Source organism: Pelodiscus sinensis, chromosome 24 (assembly GCF_049634645.1).
Source record: "Pelodiscus sinensis isolate JC-2024 chromosome 24, ASM4963464v1, whole genome shotgun sequence".
NCBI classification, from domain to species: Eukaryota; Metazoa; Chordata; order Testudines; family Trionychidae; genus Pelodiscus; species Pelodiscus sinensis.
This window is the reverse complement of record NC_134734.1, coordinates 2400511-2410372: the sequence shown is the minus strand read 5'-3', so window position 1 is coordinate 2410372 and position 9862 is coordinate 2400511.

Sequence of the window (9862 nt, the reverse complement as noted above, 5' to 3'; positions counted from 1 at the left end):
GGTTAGAGGAGGGCAGGGCTATGAACTTGGGCTCCACCCCCGGCCCTAGGCGGGTTGTGGGGTGCCCAGCTCAGCACAGAGAAGGGCGTGAAGGGCTGGGGACTTGCTGCAGAGGAGGGAGAACGACCCAGCTCGGGAGTTTTGCAGCATCTGGCACATCGCCAGGAACGTCTTCTGTTTCTGCTTCTTGCCACAGCCCGTTTCCTGTTCCAGCGCAGGGTGGGTTGTCCCCACCACTTCCTGTGCTGCCCCTCCCCCTTCTCTGTGCCCAGCACCACGAGTTCGCCAGTGAGTGTCGGGCTTGGACGCCCCTTGAAGCCACCTGCTGGATGAGTGTCCGGGGCATGCCAGGGCCAGAGCTGGAGAGGTCATGGACCATCCAGGCCCACCCTGCCCTCAGTGCCAGCTCAGCTCCTGCCCTGCTCTGCCCACTAGGAAGGCTGGCCACAGAGCTGGGTCATGAACTTCCTGTGCTCCACCCACTAGGCTTGCTGGCCACAGAGCCAGGTCAGGTGCTTGCCTTGCTCCGCCCATCAAGGAGGCTGGACATGGAGCTGGGTCAGGGAGTTGCCCTGCTCAATCTAGCCTTGGCTCTTGCTGGGGAGCCAGACTGGCAAGGCCCTGATCCCCCCCGCCCATTTCTCCAGGACCACTGGCCAGAGCGTTACCACCCCCAGGGGCTGTCATGGGGAGAAGGGGCTCCTAGCTCCGCCCTCCTGTCAGTGCCCGTCCACCCTGAATCAGGACCCCACCAAGTATCCCAGCCTGCCTGTGCCACGAGCATGGACCCCGGAGTGAAACAGGGCAACATCGCCTTGCTGCAGCTGGGATCAGCCCCAGTGACTCCAGTGGAGCTACGGCCCATTGACCCAGCTGGGATCAGCCCCAGTGACCCCAGTGGAGCTACGGCCCATTGGCCCAGCTGGGATCTGGATGATTTGCTTTGCCATTCTCTCACAATCTGTGCTGAAGTTCAGTAGCTGTCACAAGAGACCTGGAGAAAGTGGATATCACTGAATCGGTGACTAGATAGATAGATAGATAGATAGATAGATAGATAGATAGATAGATAGATAGATAGATAGATAGATAGATAGATGGGATGTTTGGTGATAGATAAAAACATAAGAACGGCCGTACTGGGTCAGACCAAAGGTCCATCTAGCCCAGTAGCCTCTCTGCTGATAGTGGCCAGTGCCAGGTGCCCCAGAGGGGATGGACCGAAGATAATGATCAATCGATTTGTCTCGTGCCACCGATCTCCAGCCTCTGACAAACAGAGGCCAGGGACACCATTCCTACCCCATGGCTAATAGCCTTTTATGGACCTAACCTCCATGAAATTATCTAAATTATCTAACTTCTCTTTAAACTCTGTTCTAGTCCTAGCTTTCACAGCCTCCTCTGGCAAGGAGTTCCACAGGTTGACTACACGCTGTGTGAAGAAGAACTTTCTTTTATTAGTTTTAAACCTGCTACCCATTAATTTCATTTGGTGTCCTCTAGTTCTTCTATTTTGGGAACTAACAACTTTTCTTTATTCACCATCTCCACACCACTCAGGATTTTATGTACCTCTATCATATCCCCCCTCAGTCTAAACTGAACAGTCCCAGTCACTTTAGCCTCTCTTCATATGGGACTCGTTCCAAACCCCTAATCATTTTAGTTGCCCTTTTCTGAACCCTGTCCCAGGCCAAAATATCTTTCTTGAGGTGAGGAGACCACATGTGTACACAGTATTCAAGATGTGGGCGTACCATAGTTTTATACAGGGGCAGTAAGAAATTCTGTGTCTTATTTTCTATCCCTTTCTTAATAATTCCTAGCATCCTATTTGCCTTTTTGACCGCCGCTGCACTCTGTGTGGAAGTTTTCAGAGAACTATCCATGATAAGTCCAAGATCTCTTTCCTGATTTGTCATACCCAAATTAGCCTCCATCAGCAACTTCCCATTTGAGTTCTTTTAGAACCCTTGGATGAATGCCATCCAGTCCCGTTGATTTGTTAACGTTACGTTTTTCTATTTGTTCCAAAACCTCCTCTAATGACACTTCAATCCAGGATAGTTCAGAGGATTCCCTTTCAAGTGCAGATTTGAAAGGGAATCCTCTGAACTGGCATTCATGCTAAAATTCGACACTCTCCGCGGGGGGCTGAACAAAGACCCCAGCTACCTTACCCATTACCAAGATAGCTTCCCCAATTATCACCTCTAATACTATTAACTCACAGACATCTACCCTTCCCCACCTCTAATATCATTAACTCACAGGCATTCACCTTCATTCCCCCCCCCCCCCCACATCCCGCTTCTGTTCTGCAATGTGATTTGTCCTTTTCATGTGTGTTCATTTTTTTTAATTGTATCCTTTGGTATATATGGTTGTGACTATTTTCTTCCACTATTTGATCTGAGGAAGTGGGTCTGGCCCACGAAAGCTCCTCACCTAATAAACCATCTTGTTAGTCTTTAAAGTGCTACATAGTCCTGTATTTTGTTTCTGTTCCCTTGAGACTTTCATCCTCCTTAAGAGCACTGGGGCTCTCAGACTGGAGGTGGGACAGTATTACAGTGCCCTAGAAAGTCTCATCAACATAGCTCTCTACCTCCCTTAGCTCCTCCAATTCAGCCACCCTGCCTCCAAAGTCCGAACCCAGTCTCTGAGGGCCAGGAGCTCCTTGCACCGGGTGCACACATACGCCACCCGCCCACAGGGCAGGTAATCATACATCTTACACTCAACGCAATAAACAGGATAGCCCCCACTCTGCTGCTGGGCTTCTGTCTGCATTCTTTCCTATGAATGAGTTTGATTGATAAGGTTTCTAGTTCAAACAGGAAGTTTTTATTAAAATCTTTAAACTAAAGTATAAAGACTGGCAAGAGCACCTTGGCCTCTTCCCACTCCCCTTCCAAACTCTCTCTCAAAACTGTTTGCTGCTCCTGTTTTCAAGCTCCCTGGTGGCTGACTCACAGCTTTATAAAGCCCTGGTAGCCCTGTCCCCTGACTAAGGCTCAGCCAATTAAGAGAGGCTTCTAAATTTCAAACCTTTAGAAGCTCACAGCTTCCAGCTGCCGGCCACAGCACACGCTCCTTCAAACAAACAAACAAACAAACACACACACACACACACACACACACACACACACACACACACAAACAAGCTCAGCACACAGCAAGTAACCCCCCCACCACACACACACACACACAAACACAAGCTCAGCACACAGCAAGTAACCCCCCCCCCCCCCCCCACATACACACAAACAGGCTGTGTCTACATTGGCACCCCTTTCCGGAAAAGGGATGCTAATGTAGCACTTTGGAATAGGCAAATCCGCGGGGGATTTGCATTAACATGGCTGCTGCTTTTTTCCGGCTTGGGGAAAAGCCGGAGAAAAGCGCCAGTCTAGACGTTATTCTCCGGAAAATAAAGCCTTTTCGGGAGGATTTCTTATTCCTACTTTCAAGGTGCAAGGAGCTCCTGGCCCTCAGAGACAGAGACTTTCACTCCGGTTCAGCCATTTCAAAAGCTGCATTTTCAGTGCCGCCCGCTTTCAATTTCTGAAACCCTCTTCCCCTTTCTTCCCCATGCACAGGGGTGGGGGTTCCCCCTTTCCTGGAGGCAGGACTTCCCCTTTTCTCTCCTGGAGAGGTGGGGCTGCCTCCTCCTCCTTTTCTGAACCCCAACCCAGCTGCTAATTGGTAGCCCCTTCCCCTGCCCTCCACTGGTTGGCCATGTGTCCGTGCCACTCAATAAGTGGCTGCAGGACATGGTGGCTACGTCTAGACTGGCATGATTTTCCGGAATGCTTTTAACAGAAAAGTTTTCCGTTAAAAGCATTTTCGGAAAAGCGCGTCTAGATTGGCAGGACGCTTTTCCGCAAAAGCAAAAAGTCCGTGGCCAATCTAGACGCGCTTTTCCACAAAAAAGCCCCGATTGCCATTTTCGCAATCGGGGCTTTTTTGCGGAAAACAAATCTCTGCTGTCTACACTGGCCCTTTTGCACAGAAGTTCTTTGGAAAAAGACTTTTGCCTGAACGGGAGCAGCATAGTATTTCCGGAAAAGCACTGACAATCTTACATGAGATCGTCAGTGCTTTTGCGGAAATTCAAGCGGCCAGTGTAGACAGCTGGCAAGTTTTTCCAGAAAAGCGGCTAATTTTCCGGAAAAACTGGCCAGTCTAGACACAGCCTCAGAGACCAAAATAGACACAGATGGTAGTCCAACCCAATTCTGACCAGGCCAATCAGTGGGGGGAGCCAGGAGAGGGAAGGGCCAACACAGACCACACCCCTAAGGCAGGGGGAATAGGGATGGGGCAGTTGTGTGGGATGGGGAAGGGAAATCTCCCTACCAGGGATGGGGCAGCGAAATGCCACATTTATTGGTAACACATACAGCAATCGCTACTGAATCATATGCACAAGATATATCACACACACACACACACACACACACACACACACACACTCCGTCTTGTTTTGATTACCAACTGGTTGCTCCCCCTAACTGCACTGGCAGGTGAGTTAGATGGGGAGGAGGGGTGGAGCTGATTCGGATCAACGCTCCCATGTCGATCCGGATCAGCTCCCGCCTCACCAGAGCCTAATGAAGGGGAATAATAACTCCTCTGGATCTGCTGGCAATGCTCCTTCTAATGCAGCCCAACCTGCCATTAGCCTTCTTGGCTACAAGGGCGCCCTGGTGACTCATCTCCAGCTTCTCATCCACTGGGACCCCCAGGTCCTTCTCTACAGAAGAGCTGCTTAGCCAGTCAGTCCCCAGCCTGTAACAATACTTGGGATTCTTCCGACCCATGGGCAGGACTCTGCACTTGTCCTTGTTGAACCTCAGCAGCTTCTCATCTAGTCTGGTACAAAGACATTCTCTTTACCTTAATGATTCTTAGGGACTATTCTACCAAGACGTAACACAAAAGACTTAATACCAAGTTTCTGTGCAAGAGGACATGGCACTAGGAGACGTGAAAACGAAGGTTCTCTCTGGGAAGGTGTAACCCAGAGATGCTCAACACAAAGTCCTGTGAAAATGATACAATGTTCCATGCAGATGGTTACGATAGAGATTTAGCTACAGGACGGGCTGGGGGTAGCAGTGGGGACAAGGGGCCAGCTGGCTTCCTTCACCGCTGCCCCCCAGGGCCCACTGCTCTGTTTCCAGATCTTCCCTGGCTTTGCATAGCTGCCGCCCTGACCTTGCCTTGTGCAGAACCGTGGTCCCACCAGCCGCCTCCCTGGGAGACCCACCGGCTCTACGGAGGGCAGGCTGGGCCATTGGGGGACCCTGCCTGGGGCGAGGAGCCGGGAGGGTGCCGGGGCTGGCTGGAGGGATCTGATTACCAGGTCTCTCTGCAGATCCAGGTCTCCTCCCGTGGCCCCGGCAGCTCGCGCTCTGGCCAGGCCAGAAAGCTTGGAGGGGTCGCGGGAAGGGGGATTGGGACCTGGCTGCAGACTCAGACCTGGAGCAGACGTTAGTTCGAATTAACTTTGATAGGCGCTACACATGCAAACCGCTAGTTCGAACTTAATTCAAACTAGCGGAGAGCTTAATTCAAATTAGGTAAACCTCATTCCACGAGGACTAACGCCTAGTTCGAATTAAGTAGTTCCAATTAAGGGCTGTGTAGCCACTTAATTCGAACTAGTGGGAGGCTAGCCCTCCCCAGCGTTCCCTGGTGGCCACTCTGGGCACCACCAGGGAAACTCTTCTGCCCCCCTCCCGGTCCCGGAGCCCTTAAAGGGGCACGGGCTGGCTACGGAGCCCGTGCCAGGTGCAAGCCTGCCAGCGCCCAGCCAGCAGACCCTACACCTGGCACGGCTCGAGCCAGCCACCCGCTGCCACCCAGCCCTCCCCCTCTTCCCGGGACCAGGCTGGTGGCTCCCGGGAGCCTGCCCAGGTCCGCAAGAGGCGGGCGCCTGCCTGGTCTAGTACAGACATTGTGGACCTCATCCACGACCTCCGCACTAGGCACAGGAAAGTGGCCGTCTAGGGCAGGAGAGCTGCCAGCCTGGCCACCCAGGAGCAGGTTTGCATGAAAATCAAGGTGGTCCACTGAGACCCCCGACCCTGAGCCCTGAGCTTACAATGGCCGTCCTGGGTCAGACCAAAGGTCCATCTAGCCCAGTAGCCTGTCTGCCGACAGCGGCCAACCCTAGGGACCCTGGAGGGGATGGACCGAAGACAGTGACCAAGCCATTTGTCTCGTGCCATCCATCTCCAGCCTTCCCCAAACAAAGGCCAGGGACACCATTTCTACCCCCTTGCTAATACCACTCCATGGACCCAACCTCCATGACTTTATCTCACTTCTCTTTAAACTCTGTTCTAGTTCTAGCCTTCACAGCCTCCTGCAGCAAGGAGTTCCACAGGTTGACTATTTGCTTTGTGAAGAAGAACTTTCTGTTGTTAGTTTGAAGTCTGCTACCCATTCATTTGATTTGGTGTCTTCTAGTCCTTATATTATGGGAACTAATGAAGAAATTTTCTTTATGCATCTTCTCCAAACCACTCATGCTTTTATAGACTTCTATCCTATCCCCCCTCAGTCTTCTCTTTTCTAAGCTGAAAAGTCCCAGTCTCTTTAGCCTCTCTTCATATGGGACCCGTTCCAAACCCCTAATCATTTTAGTTGCCCTCCCCTGTCCCACCCTCTCTCTTCCCCTCTCCCACCTCCTTTTCCCAGTCTCCCCGAGTTTTGTTCAATAAAGAGAGTTTCTATTTTTGAACACACGTGTCCTTTATTTTGTACATCAGGAAGGGGGGCTAGGGAGGGGTAAGTGGAAGGAGGTGAGGGAGGAACGGGGTACGAGCCCCCAATGGGGAGGACTGGGGTGGCTCTGTGGGCTCCTCGTGGTGTAAGCTTTCCTGAAGCCCCTCGATTGACCCCACCTCCGGATGGCAGCCTGCGGCAAGTGCAGCCAGGCTGAAGGCCGAGGGCTGTGATGTGCCGAGTGTGGGCATTCAGGGCACTCCAAGTCAGGACTGCTTTGCTGTCCCTCATCGAGTTAGACAAGCAAGCGGGGAACCCTGAGAACTGTCTGTCCGGGGTGGGGGTCCGGTCCCTTTAAGCACAGCCCTCGGCTAACCTGAGGCAGCAGCTCCACGCTCTGAGTCCTAATCTGCTGTCCTGCCAGCACTGCTTCCGGCCATCCTTAACCTCGGTTCAGGGTCCACTCAATGTGGACATGCTAATTCGAACTAGTTTTTAGGTCTAGATGCGCTAGTTCAAATTAGCTTAGTTCGAATTAGTGCTGTAGTGTAGACATACCCTCAGGGTCTGGGCAGCGCCTGGTACAACAGGGCTCTGATCGCTGTCAGGTTCGCTGTGGTGCTAGGTCACATCTTACCCAGACTTTCTGTAGTTTCTGCTCTTTGCTTGCCTGTCTCAGGGCTGTGGTGTGTCGCGCTGGGGTGTCTCAGCCGTGGTCCCCGACGTGACAGATGCAGCTCAGACAGGCTGACCATGTGGGGGGCCAGGAAGTTGATTTTCTGTGGGTTTCTGTGGGGCTCAGCAAAGGGGAAGGTGAGGGGGGGCTGCTAGTGTCTGCAAACCTCACAGGAGCCTGGCTTCTGCTGCTCCCTGCTGCATGTCAGGTCCCCCAGAGCCCCAGCGTCGCTGCGGTTCTGAGACGGACGCTCTCACAGGCCGGCCTGGTGGGACCACGCACTGAGAGCGAGGCAGGGGGCAGCCACATCCTGGCAGGGCCCCGTCCCGGTCGCACCAGGGCGAGTGGGGGAGCAGAGAAACTACAGGGGGTGGCTGAGGGGAGAGAATGAACTGGAGGCCTGTTCATAGCAGAACAGCCGTCTGAGAAATGGGAGGGGAGTAGGGTCCGGTGGGTAGAGCAGTGGAGGGGGAGCTTGGAGCCAGGACTCCTGGCCTCTCTCCCTGGCTCCCAGAGCAGAGGGGTGTGTAATGGATTTCCACACACCCTGGATGCCACCTGGAACTGGTTCCCCGTGCTCCCCCTAGCCCTGTGCTACTATCACAAGCTGCCAGGCCCTCCAGCTGGTGCTGACACCAGCCCTTCCACTGCTACAACACTGGCCTCCCCCTCCCCGCTGCAGTTACTCATAGGGGCTCTGACCAGCTCCTGCGTGGCAAGGCCCCCGCAGGGGTAACTCAGAGACCCCCTGGCCTGTGGCCCCAGGATGATGCCCCCTCAGGGCACAGGGCAATTCTCATCCCGGGGAGCCGCGTCCCTCACACTGGGCCAAACAAGGCCAAGAGCAGTGAGGCGGAATAGAGGCAGCGGGGAGAGACCTGGTAACAGCCTGTCTGGCATCTGGCCACTAGGTGGCACCACAGAATCCTAGAGCTGGCAGAGACCTCAGGAGTCATCGAGTCCAGCCCCCTGCCCAAGGCAGGACCAACCCAACTCAATCAACCCAGCCAGGGCTTTGTCAGCTGGGACTTAAACACCCCTAGGGATGGAGATTCCACCCTCCCCTAGAGAATCCAGCCCAGGGCTTCCCACCTGCCTAGGGAAATGTCTTCCATAATCTCCAACCTAGACCTGCCCCACTGTAACTTGAGCCCATTGCTCCTTGTTCTTCCACCTGCCACCCTGAGAACAGCCTCTCTCCAGCCTCTTTGCAATCCCACTTCAGGGAGTTGCAGGCTGCTCCCAAATCCCCCCTCACTCTTCTCTTCTGCAGACTGAACAAACCCAAATCCCTCAGCCTCTCCTCGTAGGTCGTGTGCTTCAGCTCCCGAATCATTTTGGTTTCCCTCTACTGGACCCTCCCCGGTGTGTCCACAGCCTTTCTGTAATGGGGGGCCCAGAACTGGACACAATACTCCAGATGTGACCTCATTCGTGCCAAAGAAAGGGGAATAATCACTCCTCTGGATCTGCTGGCAATGCTCCTCCTAATACCACTTAATATGCCATTAGCCTTCTTGGCTACAAGGGCATCCTGTTGACTCATCTCCAGCTTCTCCTCCACTGGAATCCCCAGGCAGTCTGTGCCCAGCCTGTAACAATTCTTGGGATTCTTCCGTCCCAAGGACAGAACTCTGCACTTGTCCTTGTTGAACCTCAGCAGATTTCTTTGGGCCTAGTGCTCTAATCTTTCAGGTCACTCTGGGCCCTCTCCCCACCTCTCCCCATGGCTTAGTGTCATCCGCAAACTTGCTGAGGGTGCAATCCATCCCCTCAGCCAGGTCATTAATAAAGATGGTAAATGTGACGCGTTGTCACCATCTCATCGGATGGAACCTTGACCAGCCTTGGACCATCGTGTGTCTCGGGTGGATTTTCCGCTCTAGGGTCCCTTCTGTCCCTTGCCCAGCACTTTGCCCTGCCCCACCATGCCCTGCCCCAAATCACACCCAGTCCCAGTGCCCCCACCCCCACACGCCCTGCTGTCACAAGGATGCTCCGCTCTAGCTGAAGCGCTCAAAGCTCACAAGACATGTTTTGTTAGCCCAGGGCTACTCAACACGTGGCCTGTATGTTTGTGACCACGGTGCCGTTTGGGTTTACACGGGGCTCTACACGCCACCCATGGCTGGGATCCTTTGAACATGGCCCCCACTGGGAACATGCTCCACAGTGGCGAGGCATCAAGACGCAAGCAGACGGACTGGCTAGAACAGGGTGTTGGTGTTTCTAGCCCCCAGAGAGGAGGTGCCGGGAGCACCAGGGCATTGTGGGAAGCGCTTTGTACTCATGCCTGGAGTTCTGCAAGCCCCGATATTTTATTTGGAACTTTCAATAAAAGGCAGCGTTAAGGAGAGAAGCAGGGGAAGAAGGTGTTTGTGATTGTTCTCAGAGACCAAATGGAAGACCAAATGAAGACCAGATGCCTGCCATGGGGTGCCACGT